Raw genomic sequence first — 16,283 nt, forward strand, 5'->3', positions numbered from 1 at the left:
TATAAACTGATTGGAGGGTTGCCGCGTAGTTAAAAAACATTAAAATAGTAATACGAATGTGTTTGGATGAGCTCGGAGGAAATTTGCGTTAAACTACATTCACATTTGCTTTAATTACCAATAAATCCAGAAAATTAATCTACTTGTTCACATATGGCAGATTACCAACAAAATTGACAATCAACAGTCAATACTGTTGTGAAAGGTTTAATTTGGAATGAAAATGAATAGTGAATTTATTTTGGAGGAATATTTCGGTGTTTTTGGTTTATTTTATTATTATTAACGATATGAAGAGAAGAAAAGAAGAAGGATTAGATAATTTAATTGCGCAATTGGCTGCTTATAATAAACAGTTGGAGGAAATCCGTAAACGACGTTTACTGAGGTTTGAAAGAATTATGGCAGCAATACGCATGCGAAATTCTATATTACATTTTATAATAAGTAGTAAGAGGACACAGGTTTATGGACACCCGCTTTTTTCTGTTATATGAATGCATATTTAATAATACCTAACAAACATTTTATTGGAACTAGTATATCTGCAAATTTGTTTACTTTGCCGGAATCCATTTTAGATTTTACTTTGACGTTTTTCTTTACACTCGTAAAAGTAATGATCTGTTAGTGCCCATTTACACGAGGAGACATCTGGAAGGGAAACATTTTGTTCGGTGGTGAAGGACGGCCGCGGAAGAGAGAAGGGAATTTGTCTCCTGTACTGGCGACACGCTTTGCTCTTCTTATTCGTATTTCTAATCTTAAAGCAATTTTTGACAGTTGCTTCATTTGTTTTCTTCTTTTGTGGGAGAAGGTTCTGAGTTATGTGTTGGTTTTCAAGCAAACGGAAGATAACAAAGATGACAAATAACCGAACACTGCTTGGGAAATGCACGATTATTTTTGCTAGTAAAGTAGGTATAATTTAAAATATATTATGGGGCATGTTTATGTTGAATTCTAATTTTCACCGCATTTCTAGATACTCAAGTTAATTTTAAGTTAATTATTTATGTATGAAGTATTTTTAATTTAATTTTTTTTATTCAAGTACTACAATTTATAAATAGTATATATTTAAATAAAAACAACAACAAATTATTTATTATTTAACCAGTTTGCATTTTTCATTCATATATTTAAGAAATTGTTGACGAACGTTTTCCGCTTTACATGTAAGCGCGTGCGAGAATACATCCGAACCAGACGATGCTAAAACATTAAATGTCAAAATGTTGCCGAAAACAATTTTGCCCGTGTGGCCGCGAATGAGACATGAAAAGAGAATTTCCAGTGTCTCCCTTCCAGATGTCTCCTCGTGTAAATCGGGTCTTACACAGAAAACACAGGGTTGTATGTCAAAAAGTATGATTATTATATAGGATTATTTTTATAATCTCAGATTTTGGAGAGAAGTTTTGTATGGAAAATCTCGCTTTTTAATTACGGATTGGGAGTCAAGCACGAAAAAGTAGATCATCTACTTATGTGAATGTATTATTATTAAGAAAGAGAAGTAGAAATTGCTGTTCAATAGATACTTAACCATTTCAGGGACTATTTTCTATAAATTCTTCCGATATACCTATGTTTTAACTTCAAATCTGAAATAACATTATCAGTGTAGTCAAATAATACAATAAATATGAACTTGGCTTGATAAGAGAGTAATTTTAAAGTGAACTAACAAAAAACGTGGAAACGACACTTACGTCAAATAATTTATTATTATTTATTTTCCTATTTGGCGGCCGCCGTAGCCGAATGGATTGGTGCGTGACTACCATTCGGAATTCACAGAGAGAACGTAGGTTCGAATTTCGCTGAAACATCAAAATTAAGAAAGACATTTTTCTAATAGCGGTCGCCCCTCGGCAGGTAATGGCAATGGACTGTAGGTCCCTTCATTTGTGGAACAACATCAAGACGCACGCCACAAATAGGAGGAGAAGCTCAGCCAAACACCCAAAAATGGTCGCTTCGCAATTCAAAATTAACGAACAATACAAACAAAGGAGGAGAAATTACATGTTTGTGAAAATTAAGTGAATTTTTTGGTAATACTGTGATTTGTGAGATTTGAACTAATCAAACTTAGGAAAACGGAGTGCCGTGTGTTAAATTGTGAAAGTACAAATTAATATAAAGCCTCCAAATGGCTTTGTAAGTATGTATGTATGTGTGCGTATAATTTGTTGTGTTTGGTTGTTTCCATTCGCGAAAGAATCGAAGTCAGAGCAAGTAATTTATTCGAAACGACTCTTAACAGCCCTATTCTGTGCACTTGACAAATTGACAATATATTATTATCAGCTAAAAAGCTTTTCGTTAATCTGTGTATATATTGATAACACTTAAGGCCTTGCTACCCAGCGCTTTTCCCCACATCGTGGTGAACATTGTAATGTAAACATGGGTCATCTGTTTTCTGCAACGTACGCATAATCGTATATACATATACATATATCATATTTTACTTGAGATTTATTTTAAATTAACATACCAACCCAAAATTTCTGCGCAAGTTGTGGAGGCAATCGGATCCAAATCAGCCGAATTTGTCTTGATAATTGTTTGATCGCCCATATTTGTTTTCCTTCGAGTTTTAATTAACTATTGCCAAAACATTATCTTAAGGTTTCGTATTAGGCGTATTATGAAATTTGAGGTCTGATACACATCTTCAGATTCGTGTCTTTGGATATACATATGTATTTCCGGAGCTTTCCTGAACAAACTGACAATATACATATATTTACATATGTATATATATAACAATAAACATTCATATAAATGTGTGAAACAAATATCTTTTTTTAATAGTAACAAATTATTTGAGCAACAAAACCGTAAGTCTCTATGTTAATCCCTCCGCTTAAAACTACAATAAGAAAATTAAATCGTCCGCCAGAGCAGTGCTCGCTGAAAATAAATTGTCTTTCAAGGGGTTAAAACTTTTTCAGCTTCACGTAATGATAAGTTCGATTTCGTCACAAACAAATCAATGATCTTCTGATGTTGGTTTGGAGAGGTATTTTTACTTTGGCCTCGTCCGAGGAAGTCGTTAACATTTTTAACTCCGATATACCATTGTACGAATTTATTTATGCACGTCTTCGATTTCTTCAAATATTTTATTGCAGATGAACCTAACATTTTTGGATCTTTAGGGACAGAACACTAGAACACTGCTTCAAGTCGTTTTTCATATGTGGAGCTCTATTGTAAAAATCGTACGTTCTCCAAATTTCTCATAAAACTAAAAAATTGTACGAGTACAACGCATATTGCGAAAAGAATACTTATTTAGCTGCATTTGCATAACGAAACACAAAGTAAGTTTGAATTTCGCCGGTCACGCTTCTATTAGACAGACTGTACATTCGTGGTGGCAAAATGTTGGGAACATACATATTGGCATTTCAAAGCCTTTCCCCAATCATTCTCCATGTCTGTAGCCATTTTTGCCTGACGAAAGAAAGCGTTGAGAAATTTAAGACCTGTATATCGGCTTTCTTGCACTTTTATCTCGTATTTTTGTAGCTTGGAAATGCGCAAATTTCTTCTTTTTTTCATTTTATTATTTTATAAATTTGAGTTTGTTCTTATTAGAAGCTTCTTCATGGCAGAAATACACTCGAAGGTTTACCATCACCTACCGAGGGGCGACGGCTATTAGAAAAAACTATTTCTATCATTTTGGTGTTTCATGCATGAAGACTCAAACCTACGCAACTTGGAATGATAGGCACGCAATAGCCCATTTGGCTACGACAGTCGCCGCATTGTGTATACTTACTATATTTAAACCATAGATGTTAAATAATGATTAGATAATGCTAATGATTGCTAATTAGCCTTCTTTTGTGAAATTCTCTAATTCATTAAACAATTAGAATTAGTTCAACTAATTCCCATTAGATAATTGAAATTTTTATTCCAATGGTAAAACTAATTGCAATTAGTTGCCATTAGCAAAAAAAAATTGGTTGACCTTTCAATTAGAAATCTAATTGACTTCTGCTAATGCAATTAGATATTCAATTAGTTAATTCTAATTCGAGCTAATTAAATATCTAATTGCATTAGCAGAAGTCAATTAGATTTCTAATTGTAAAGGTAAACCAATTTTTTTTGCTAATGGCAACTAATTGCAATTAGTTTTACCATTAGAATAAAAATTTCAATTATCTAATGGGAATTAGTTGAACTCATTCTAATTGTTTGATGAATTAGAGAATATAAACCAATTGCATCAATTGCTAATTCTAATTGGAATTTAACATGTCTGATTTAAACAAACGATTTTTTTGTTCAGTTATATATTTATTTTGGTCCTTGCAGTTAGATGTTTATGGGGATTGTACTGAACTCGTGAATAAAATCAAGTTAACAAAAAAATTCGCTTAAATTTTGAATAACTTTCAATTAATTTTTTTGACAAACATTTTTTCTAAATTGTGAAATAGTATAAAATCTAAAGAAAGCAAGTAATCGCTTCTTGGTAATAAATGCTATGTTGCATAGTGAAATTATTTCGTATTAAAAAATTGAATAATTTTATATTTTAATGCAAAAAGAATAATTCATAGAAGATTAGGCCGAGCAAGCGGCATATTACTTGAAATTGGCTTGATCAATTCCTAGTAGTTTTTTGACAGAATGTACATATCCTTAAAAAAATTAGATAGTATAGAATTAAAAAATTATAATTAAAAAATATAAATAAGTAAATTTAATTCATTCTAAAACTTGCGCAATTCTCCGATAAAACGGGACGGCTAGTCTGTTCTCAGTGAATTTTACATAAGCAGCCGTTGAGTTGGCATAATAAATAAAATGTTGTCTTCTTATTAACTTTTCCTCATTAACAAAAAGGGTTGGCTGCAGTTATCTAATAGAGGGCAGCGTGGGTGGAGGTGTGTATTCCGAGCATCTGGGGATCTCCTTCAGTTTCCTTCGGCTTCCCGACTACTGTAGTGTCTTTCGGGCTGAACTGATGGCAATAATGAAAGCCGTGACACTGGTACAGTGTGATGCGATAGTTGGAAATGATATTTATGTACATTTTCACTGATGGGCAGGCGGCCCTCACAAAACAGTGGGCAACCTCCAATGTAGCCATGAAATACCGCGCATCTCTTAACGAGATGGTTGAGTCATTTCCCCCAATGATAACTTAGGTTCCTGGCCATTGTGACATTGAGGGAAACTGCAGAGCCGATGAACTAGCGAAAATCGGTACCAAATTGACTGATGAGTACATAGAAAATGATTTAGGCATACCCTTGCAAACATGTAAACTACGTATCCGCGAAGAAATTGTAAGAGTAGCGAATGAAAGATGGCGTATTGAAGCCACTTGCAAAATCGCCCGAGAGATGTGGCCGACTCTCAATGCTAAACGCATTTAATTCTACTAAGAAGAGATAAGCACAGTCTTAACACACTGATTTCAATTATTACGGGGCACTGCCTGAGCGGTAGGCACGCCCAGAGAATGGGTGTGCAAACACATGACTTCTGCAGAAGTTCTCTAGACGAAGAAGAGACGATCCCGCACCTTCTGTGTCACTGTTCTGATCTATCCAGACGTAGACTCGCCATTTCGGGTGGACAACTCTTTAATGAATTAGAAGATCTCGCTCTGCTGAAATTAAGAATCTTACAAAATTTTTGAAAAGTACACATTTGTTTCCAATTGGAGCTGCATGAAAAATACTCTGTACTAAAGCATTCACGAACAGCTTCAATTTGATATCCATATTGTACAAACACATTCTAGGGTCCACGTTTTGGTCTCTATCTCGAGACATTCTAGGGTCCACGTTTTGGTCTCTATCTCGAGACCGAAGGTTACCCAGCTCCACGTTTTGACCTATATCTCGAGCCCTATCCACCAATAGGTATCCAAACTATACGGAAACCATCTTCAATACCTTCTTAACAATGTGTGTAAGTTTGGTTTAATTCGGTGCAAAGACACGGCCGGTTAGCGAACACACACAAAAAGTTGACTTTATTTTATATATAAGATATATAAAAAAAATCGAGGTGGAAATTTTCTATTTATGATGATGAACACTGTATTATTATTACTACTTATTAAGAATTTATATAAAAAATGACAATATTATATTTAACTACAAACTATCAGAGCTTACGATGAAGTCGGCTATCACTTTTGGTTTTGATACAACATCTTGAATAAGAAAAGAAAACCATACATAAAAGTTCACAGGGTGTAATCGTTTATTGATTGTTTGGCCGAGCTATTCCTTGTATTTGTAGGGTTCGTCTTGATACTTTTCCACAAATCTAGAGGCCTACAGTTTTATGCCGCCTCCGAACAGCGGATGGTTTATGTTTTATGAAGAGCTTTTTTATTATTTGGTGCTTCGTGTCCGGGGTTTCGAACCCGTACACTGCCGAATGCACTTCTCTCGTAATAAGAAAAAACCAATCCATATGAATGGGAGGTGGATGGTGATGTCGGGCCTTCTGTTTGGTCGGACCGTATTTCTTGAGAAATGAGGAAGGGGACACTATTACTGTGAATGAATTTCCACAAAGAGCAATATTAACCGACTTTCTGTAGCCGGAACTAGATATAACCGTTACATCTGAACAATTGACTCAATGCTCGAAATTTTGGCCGAGCTCCTCCTCCTGCTTGTTTCGTGCGTCTTGATGTTTTTCCACAAGTAGAGGGACCTATAGTTTTACACCGACTCCGAATGGCAAATGGTTTTTTATGAGGAGCTTTTTCGTGACAGAAATACAATTGGAGGTTTGCCATTGCCTGCTGAGGTGCAACCGCTTTTGGAAAAAAACTTGTTCTATCATTTTGCTGTTTCATGCGCAGAGATTCGAACCTACGCATTCCCGAATGGTAGTCATGCACCAACCCATTCGGTACATATTTGATAATGCCAACACACATTGGAGCGACTACTTGGAGCCAGCAACCGAAGTCGAATGGGGTTGCACAGGATCGAAAATGCGTAGGTTCGAAATTTATTAAGTTTAAATTTAAAAGTTTTGAAAAATCCTTAATAATATTTTCCATGCCTTATTTTTTTTTTCTCCACCTTATAAAATTGAAATTCGTGGCCTAATCCGATTTGATTCCATAATTATCACACCCGCTTGTTTCTATGTAAGATACCAACCTTTATAAACTTTGATCACCTACTTGTACTAATACTAATCTACCTTAATTTTTTCAGTTTAAGATATGCTTTTAAAAATACTATTACGTACAGCAGTATTAACAAGAGCAATTGCTTACATCGCCGGTGTAACAAAGAGCGCATGCCAATAATCCTTTTTTCCTTTAAAAACAAAGAGAATATGAATTTTCTCTTTTATTAGTTGTTACAAGGAGTATCTTTCAACGCGCACAACCATATGCGCTACATATACATATGCATGTATGGATACCGTTATTCATACATTCAAAGAGTATTTCTGCAGAACAAACTCAATGTAGAAGTCTTGTGAGCAACGGTAAGGCCTTGGACCACATACGCAACCCATCGTGATACAGACAATCAGCTTCCACCATCTTCCTTCTTCCATTTGTTGGTTACTAACAGCCATCCATCTGCTTGTACGACCCTTCGAGCTGCTGGTTAAGGCGATGTCTCGGACTACATCAGCTATTTAGTGTGGCGCTCGAGAGCAACGGTGAAGGTTTGTTTTTCGCATTGGAATTGATTTACTATGTGGATTTTTGTGATTTCAACACTTTGGCTGTGGCATTGTGTATTGGGTGTGATATATAAGTAAAAAAACGGGAAAGAAATTTTCCAAAAATACTTTGTGAGAGGAGCAATTTAATTATTTTATTGTGAAACGTTTTAATCAATATATTGTGTGCTCCATTAAAAGCGTTTACAAAATGTGGCTTTAAAATTATGTGGAATTATGGCTGTGCCAAGTGGAGCGAAATTGTATTGCACATAACACCAACAAATTTTTACGGTCATCTCCAGTCACAGGCCACATTAATCAGACGAGTAAAGGAACCAACCAATCGAAAATTCACTTTTCTGACTAGCCATTTAAATCATTACCTATGGACGGCAGAACGGATGGACAAATTGCAAAAGAAAAAACAAGCATTTCATATATATTTGAAAAAAAAAAGAAGAAATGAAACAAAGGAGAATGAAAAGAAACACACCCATTCCCACACATACCCCCCTACCCGCAATTTTTACACTTTTTCATGCTTTTTTATTTACATTTTTGTGCGAGAAAAAAAATTTGTTATAAAGGAGTTGTTCTCAATATATTGAAGCTACTTTATAATAAAAGCAACAACTTTTAATGAAGATCGTTTAACCTGCAAAAATGTGTATGAAATCTGTAGGATAGTTATAAACGTAACTGTTATTCGGACCTAACTACCTACCGATTTTTTGTTCGCTTGCGGAGCCGCTCCCAAATCGCGAAAACACGAACAACAATAAAAAGCAATGACAATAAACGAATAGCAACGACGGTGAAAAACGGATGCTGTGCAGAGCAATGCTTACAGCAACAACAAACAGCGGCAGGATATAAAATGTTACGAAAATACGAGTAACTACAACAATTGAGAATATAGAAATCAAAAGAATGCCGATGAAAGTTACAACAAAAAAGGCAAAAAGTGTGCTATAATAAGTAAAGGGAATAGGACAATACATACATACAATACATAGTACAAAGTATACACAGTGTAACGTAACATACACATAAGTATGTATATAAAAATTAAAGAGGAAATCAGGTAGTAAAAGAAAAGGCCATCGAGTTAAATGATTTATAAAGTAAACCAAATTATTACAAATTATTTTGTAAATCCATTACGTCCATTACGTTTGCAGAAAGCACTCCACCGCTTTCATTGGCCAATTACAATTTGTCTATTGTTTTTGTTGCTGTCACTGCAATACTGCCCGTATCCGTATGCTGTAGCAGCTCAAAATCAGTTGGTGTGCGGAATAGTTGGACAGGATGTCAAGGCCTTCGCTGCACCGCATCACCAGTGCTGCAGCGGCACACTTTCGCACGCACGTGCTATAGCTTTCATCATTGCCCATTCATATGCAAAAAAGTGTGTTTTATATACATACATACCATACATATATGTATGTATATATATATATGTACCTAATTACACATGTATGCAGTTATGTGTAAAAGCACACTGGAGTTATTACTAAACACCATTTTGTTTTTTGAAATAAATGTTTTAAGTTGTGTGAGGTTCCTTGCAAAATAAATTAAAAAAAATGCATGTGCGAAAGCTTATAACTGTATAGGTTCTGTACGCTATTATTTGTGATACACCAACTGAAGCAAGTGAGTTATGGGCTTTAAATATGATAGCTCGTAGAACTTAACATCTAATTTTGTTTTTTTAGTAAATAAATAAATAAAAAATATTCCGAGTGTTGCAAAACTTTATTTTGACCTGTACGCGCTGCATAGCTTGTATGGTTGTACACTGCAGCTGTGTAGTTCCCAGGTGTGAAATATGACTGGTGTACGACGGTATTTGCAAAACTGATAAAACTTCCGATAGGGTGATTCATTTTGCGCCACCTTTTATATACAAAACTTTTCAGAATATATATTTATATAATTGGCGCTTTTTGGTTGTTTGGCCGAGCTCCTTTCCTATTGGTTGTGTGCGCCTTGGTGTTGGCCGACTCCGAATAGCAGATATTTTTTATGAGGAGCTTTTTCATGGTAGAAAGACACTCGGAGGTTTGTCATTGCCTGTCGATCGGTGACCGTAAATAGGAAAGTCTCTTCTATCATTGGATGTTTCATAGACGGAGACTCGAACCTACGTACTTCCGAATGGTAATTCCCCACTAACACATTCAGCTATGGCGGCTGCCAATAACTGAAGGAATAACTCGAGTGGAAATTGAGTTGTTTTAATGCACCTTATTACATATTCTCGCACTTACTCCTCTTAGTTCTAGTTCATGTTAAAAACATTGTCCAATAACCACGTACACATTTTATTTAACAGTCTTTTTAATTCAATGCGATATTTCACTAACTACACCGAGAAATTCAATGTTGCATGGAAACGTTTTTCTTTTTTAAAAAACATTTCTACCCAAAATGTTGCATGTTAAATATTTATTTTTATTTATAAAAACGTTTTCACAAAGTATTCTAATCCATTCGTGTTTTATATGAAAATGGGTAATTCTAATTGAAACTGCAAAACTGTTTTTCTTTACTTTGTTTTCACCATATCCGATTCCAATTAAGCTTTCAAAATTTTTATTTTTGTAGTCAATACGAATAAAAGGATGGCCTTTTATTGTACATTTTGCGCCTAATAATGAAAACGCAACAAAATAATAATCAAAATGGCTTTGCCTCGCATTGCTTTGGTGAAGGATGATTTTTCTTCAGCGATTGGTTTTCCTTAATTTTCCGAAAATTTTTGGCAAAAAAATGGTTTTGTATTACTTAGAATTGACTGTTTAAAGTCTCTCTGGTTGTACAGTTACGACATGATCAGCTTTTGCGAAAACTTTTCCGCTGCTGAATTTCCTTAACATTTTTTTACAAAATCGGCACGAGTTCGTTTTTGGGCAATTGTCAATTTATGCGGTATCCAACAAGAACAAATCTTATTTACGACCAAAGAATAACGAATCCAGCATACACTTCCATTAATGCTCAATGATGCCTTTATCTCGCGATATGTCACATGACGATTTTGCTTTATCAATTGACGGGCTTCACGAAATTCGTCCTGTCAAGATCGACGACCAAAATACAACGAGTTCCACCAGCATTTCATAGTGGCAACGTATGATGTTGCAACGCCAAAAGTTAAAGTAAGCTGATAAATGCACTTTTGTATCGATAATCCACGTCGAAAATCGTAATAAATCATCACAAGAAAAAGTTCACGAGTTAATGATGAATTATATGAAATCTTCAACTCACTGTAATAAAAACAAATAAAGTTATGCCTAATTTTCCAAAAAAATATGAAATTACCGCTTATCACACGTAGAGTTGCAAAGGAGCAAAATATAAAAGGTCACCCTCGTAGTTTTATAAAGTCTTCTAATACGTTCGTATGTGAACAAATTGATCTCATTTTGTTTCGCGGTAGTCAGATTCTGGAATTTTAAATAAAACAATTTTAAAGTATTATTAAAAAATATAAAAGTCCATTTCGCAGTCCAGTCCCTTAATTCAAAGAGTTCCACACGGAACTCGGCTTTGTTTCCAATTACGTTTATAGCGTCGACAATGCTACTTATATTGAATTATCCTAAAATCTAAAAATAGAATTAACTTGTTAATTTATCAAATAATTTGTCTCGATTAATTAAAAAAGTGTTCCAACTCAAATTCTTGCAACAATTTCTACACAACTGGGCAAAAGCAAAAGTTTAACGTGACTGCGCAACGTAACGGGAATATGAAATAACTTTTTATGCGTTTTTTCTAATCCTCGAAGCAGTTCTGATATGCTCTTTTTAGTATGTCCTTGAGCTCTCTCAGCTATTTGGTTTTTATCTCCTCAATCGTCACAAAACGCCGTCCTTTCATGGGTATCTTCAATTTTGGGAATAGGAAAAAAGTCGCAGGGGGGCAAATCTAGTGAATACGGCGGCTGAAGTATGATAACGGTGTTGTTTTTGGCCAAATAATCTCTCGCAAGCAAGGAAGAGTGGCCACGCTCACTCTCATGATGCAAAAGCCATACATTTTTTTCCACAATTCCGGGCGTTTTTTTCGTATTGCTTCATGCAAACAGCGCATAACTTCAAAGTAATACTCTTTATTTGTCGTACGACCATAAGAACTCCCGATGCACTATGTCATGGGGTAATCGAAGAAAACAGTAAGCAAAACCTTGACATTTGATTGAACTTGGCGTGCTTTTTTTGGTCTTGGCTCTCCTTGACTCTTCCATTGGGACGGTTGGGCTTTGGTTTCGATGTCATAACGATATACCCATGATTTGTCACCAGCTTTGACCCTTTTAGGCAAATCTGGATAATCGTTGTCGTCATTTCACGCGACGTTGTTTTTGGTAAAAATTCAGCAATTTTGGAACGAATTTCGCTGCCGCACGTTTCATGCCCAAAATTTCCGAAAAGATTGAGTCAACCGATATGCCGACATCTTCAGCAATTTCTCTAATTGTGATTCGACGATTCTCGATAACAATTTTCTTTATTTTCTTAACATTTTCATCGGTTGTTGATGTGCTAGGGCGTCCAGAGCGAGCGTCGACATTCACATCTTCTCGACCTTCTGTGAAAAGCTTTTACCACTTGTAAAAATTCCTTTGACTCAGAGCACTCTCACCGTATGCTACTGTCAACATTTCCAGTATTTTTGAGCACTTAATTCCATTTTTTACACAAAATTTGAGCCACTTCTTTGATCCATGTTTTTCGATAGCAGAAAATCGCCGACACGCAAAACATTCGTCTTATTTATGCCTCTCACAATCAAACTAAACGTCCTAATACCGTGAACATAAAAACAAAAAAAAAAAAAAAAAAATATCGTAGTCGAAAGTCGAATGCACGTACCTCACGAAATTTTAAAATTCACCTTATTTCTTAAATACAACTTGTACTCGTACACACTTATAGTGAAAGTAAGTATTATTAGCCCATATTCCTTAAGTTCTCTTGCCTAAAACGGACCAGTCAGTCAGTCCAATTTGGGTTTTTGGGCTTAAGCATGAGGTGCAGTTATAATTTTTTAATATGAAAACTCATTTACTATTTTTACAACCTATTTCCGTAGCTTTAGTTTTCTATTATTACTTCATGATAGTTAGATATGTAGCAAAATCCTTGTAATGTGCCCTCACCCTGGCTAAGAAGTGATCTTCAGCCTCCCTAATGAGCGGTAAAATTTCATTGGCAGACGAATTCTTAACACTACCAGGAGTTCAAGTTATTATTGCTCGGACGTCTTATTAGGGTCCAGACATAAGCCGGCGATTGCCGCAGAATACAGACTACTGTGAAAAGGCAGTTGATCGTGAACAGCTGGGTAACCAGTGAGTAATGAAATATCCTCCTCCTCATATTTGTGACGTGCGTCTAGATGTTCTTCCACAACATAAGTCGACTCTGAACGGCAAATATTTTTTATGAGGAGCTTTTTCATGGCAGAAATACACTAACAGGTTTGCCATTGCCTGCCGAGGGGCGACCGCTATTAGAAAAAACTTTTTCTTAATTTTGCTATTTCACCGAGATTCGAACCTACGTTCTATAAATGGTAGTCACGCGGGTTGGTGCGTGTCGGCTACGGCGGTCGCTAACTTAGTAATTACAAATTTGTAATTTCCAGAGGATGGTTCCAGTCCTGTAAAGAAGTTTGTTGATCCCGCGCTTTCCAGCTTGTCAGTGGAATCACTTGATTTTCATCTATGCAATAGCCACATACCCAACACATAATTACTATATTTTCCAGAAGCTAAATGGTAGCTTAAGACGTAAATGTCCGCTTAAAGAGAGCTCCAATGGGCGGTTGACTAACTGAAAGAATAAATACATATAACACTTCAGCCTGAAGTGTATCAGTGTATAATCGGTACGTTGGGATGAAAATTTTGTTTCAAGTGCATATAAAAGATAAGACCCCGTTCACTCATCCAGCTTTGACCTGCCTCTGTATGAATGTACATATCTGGAATCAATACGGTTATTCCAACTTCTTAATCGACAAGTTTTGCTACGAATTTTCGTCCGACTTAAGCTTTCCTAGTCATGTGATTGGGAAACAGGCCAAGGCTTGCAGTTAAATTACACTTGGCACTTTTTTGTCCAGTGAGAGTAAATATCTAGCTAGATTTTCTTGGATTGAAGGCTTATGAGCTTAGAGCTAAATATGATGCATTGATACATCCTAGACATGGTTTTGATGACTGAAGAGGCGAGTTCTTTAACTGGTTGCTGGGCAAAGAAAGCATGGAGAGATCTCCCTATAGCCAAACATCTTATTTATAACCTTGTTTGAATTTTGGGGTCAAAAGCTAAATGATAATAAACAAGGTAGAAAAGTGACTTCTATTGACATATACCCCAGGTACTAAGTCTATTTAGAAGGCATCAGTAAGGATTTTATAATACATAAGCCAAGACTTCGTATGGGGTTTAATCCAAAATAAGTGCCTGGCGATATCCGTTTGTGGTGTTTGAAGTTCATCCACGTAGTTGTATCAATGATTAAAGAACACTACTAGTCGTTGTGGAGAAAGTTACCGTACACCACATGCTGATCCTACTATTAAGATTGACAAACAGAGTTTCGTTTCCAATACAATACCTGTAGATAAGCACTTGCTAAGTGTATATATAAGTGATACCCCTATCCTCCTTCCAATCTTCTCTGTATAGAGGAGAGAGCAACATTTCATTTGTTGTGCTTAGTGGATGATGCATTTCCACTACAGCAAGTGTTGGTGGCCGCCGTATCCGAATGGGTTGATTAACATTCGGAATCAAGAGAGAACGTAAGTTCAAATCTCGGTGAAACACAAAAATTAAGAAAAAGTTTTTTCTAATAGCGGTCGCCCCTCGGCAGGCAATCACAAACCTCCGTGTGTATTTCGGTCATGAATAAGCTCCTCATAAAAACAAATATCTGCCGTTCGGAGTCGGCTTGAAACTGTAGGTCCCCCATTTGCGGAACAACATCAAGACGTACCCCACAAATATGTAGAAGGAGGAGCTCGGCCAAACACCCAAAAAGGGTGTACGCGCCAATTATATATTTTTGGACCTTTGCACTTTGGCAACGGCGAATATCGCTGGCGATGGAATGATGAGCTGTATGAACTTTACGACGACATAGACATAGCGCAGCGAATAAAGATCCAGCGGCTACGCTGGTTGGGTCATGTCGTCCAAATGGATACAAACGTTCCGGCTCTGAAAGTATTCGATGCGGTATCAGCTGGTGGTAGCAGAGGAAGGGGACCTGCATTATCCTTATCCATAGTTAGCAATTACATTTAGTCCGCCAATTGTAACAGAAGTAGTGCACTTCGATGAAAAATATTTAGTTGAGAAAATATATGCACAGACATACAAAAGTCCATACATATATGCCAGTTTTAGATTAAATAATCATTTGTATCTATTTGTAAGCATAACGAGATTTATATTTGCTTACGCTTTGAGCTACGTAAAGCAGCATTCCAAAATTTACATAAATAATCCCAGAATGAAAGAATTTGATTTAAACTACGAGTACAATAAAACCGTACACAAATACATACATACGCGTGCCACTTCAAGAACAGCTGTAATAATAGTTAAATTATTATTGTTAATCTTTTCAATTTATTTACTTGATGGTTCTGATTTAATCAACTCAATTTGAATGCAGACCCTCATAAGTATGTAGATATGCACGGATTGAAGTCATGGCAAAAATAAATCAAGAAATTTAAGTTTGGGTGCACCCGCACTTTTTACACCCACTGCATCTATTTATATTCCTTTCTAAATGTGATCAATATGGATTGAAGAAATCACATTATTATGATTTGTTATCTAATTACAAATTTTAAACGATTCGGAACAGGCTAAGTCATATATGGCCGTTCTGCATGTTGTAATAAACGTGATTTTTAATTTGTATATTTGTCCTCACCACTATTAATTCATATACCTACGATTTCTTTTTATACATAATATATTTCAAACACTTTTTAAGAACCTTCTTTATAAATATATTCCACAGAATATATAGGAGTGCTTGTTTTAAAGGTGTTTCAATTTACATCATGAAAAAATGGATTCGATCATAAAGTTCTTAGCTTATTGTTTTTTATTATTAATTTTTATATAAATATTAAAGTAAAAACACGACAAAAAATGGAATACAAAAAGTGTTAAAAATTAACAACTCAGTCATGCTATGAACTTTCTTCTGGCCATTCGGCGATAATACTTGACTTCTTCTTCGTGATTCGCGCGATAACCGTTTACGCGATTTTGGTCGAGCTTAAGAAAGCGCGCCAGTCTTTCTAAATATCTTGCCATACGTTAGGACAGGCGCGATGAGAGCCTTGTAGAGTGTTACCATGGTTCATCGAGAGATGACTTTACTACTCAATTCACTTTTTGGCAAGAGAGATTCTCCAATAATACTTGACTACTTAAGTGATATTAAACCTGTAAATACACCACCTCGTGTATTTAATGACAGAACCAACTGGAAAGAGTTCCACTATTATATTGATGATTAACAAATATTGATGA

This window comes from Anastrepha obliqua, chromosome 1 (genome assembly GCF_027943255.1).
Source record: "Anastrepha obliqua isolate idAnaObli1 chromosome 1, idAnaObli1_1.0, whole genome shotgun sequence".
NCBI classification, from domain to species: Eukaryota; Metazoa; Arthropoda; class Insecta; order Diptera; family Tephritidae; genus Anastrepha; species Anastrepha obliqua.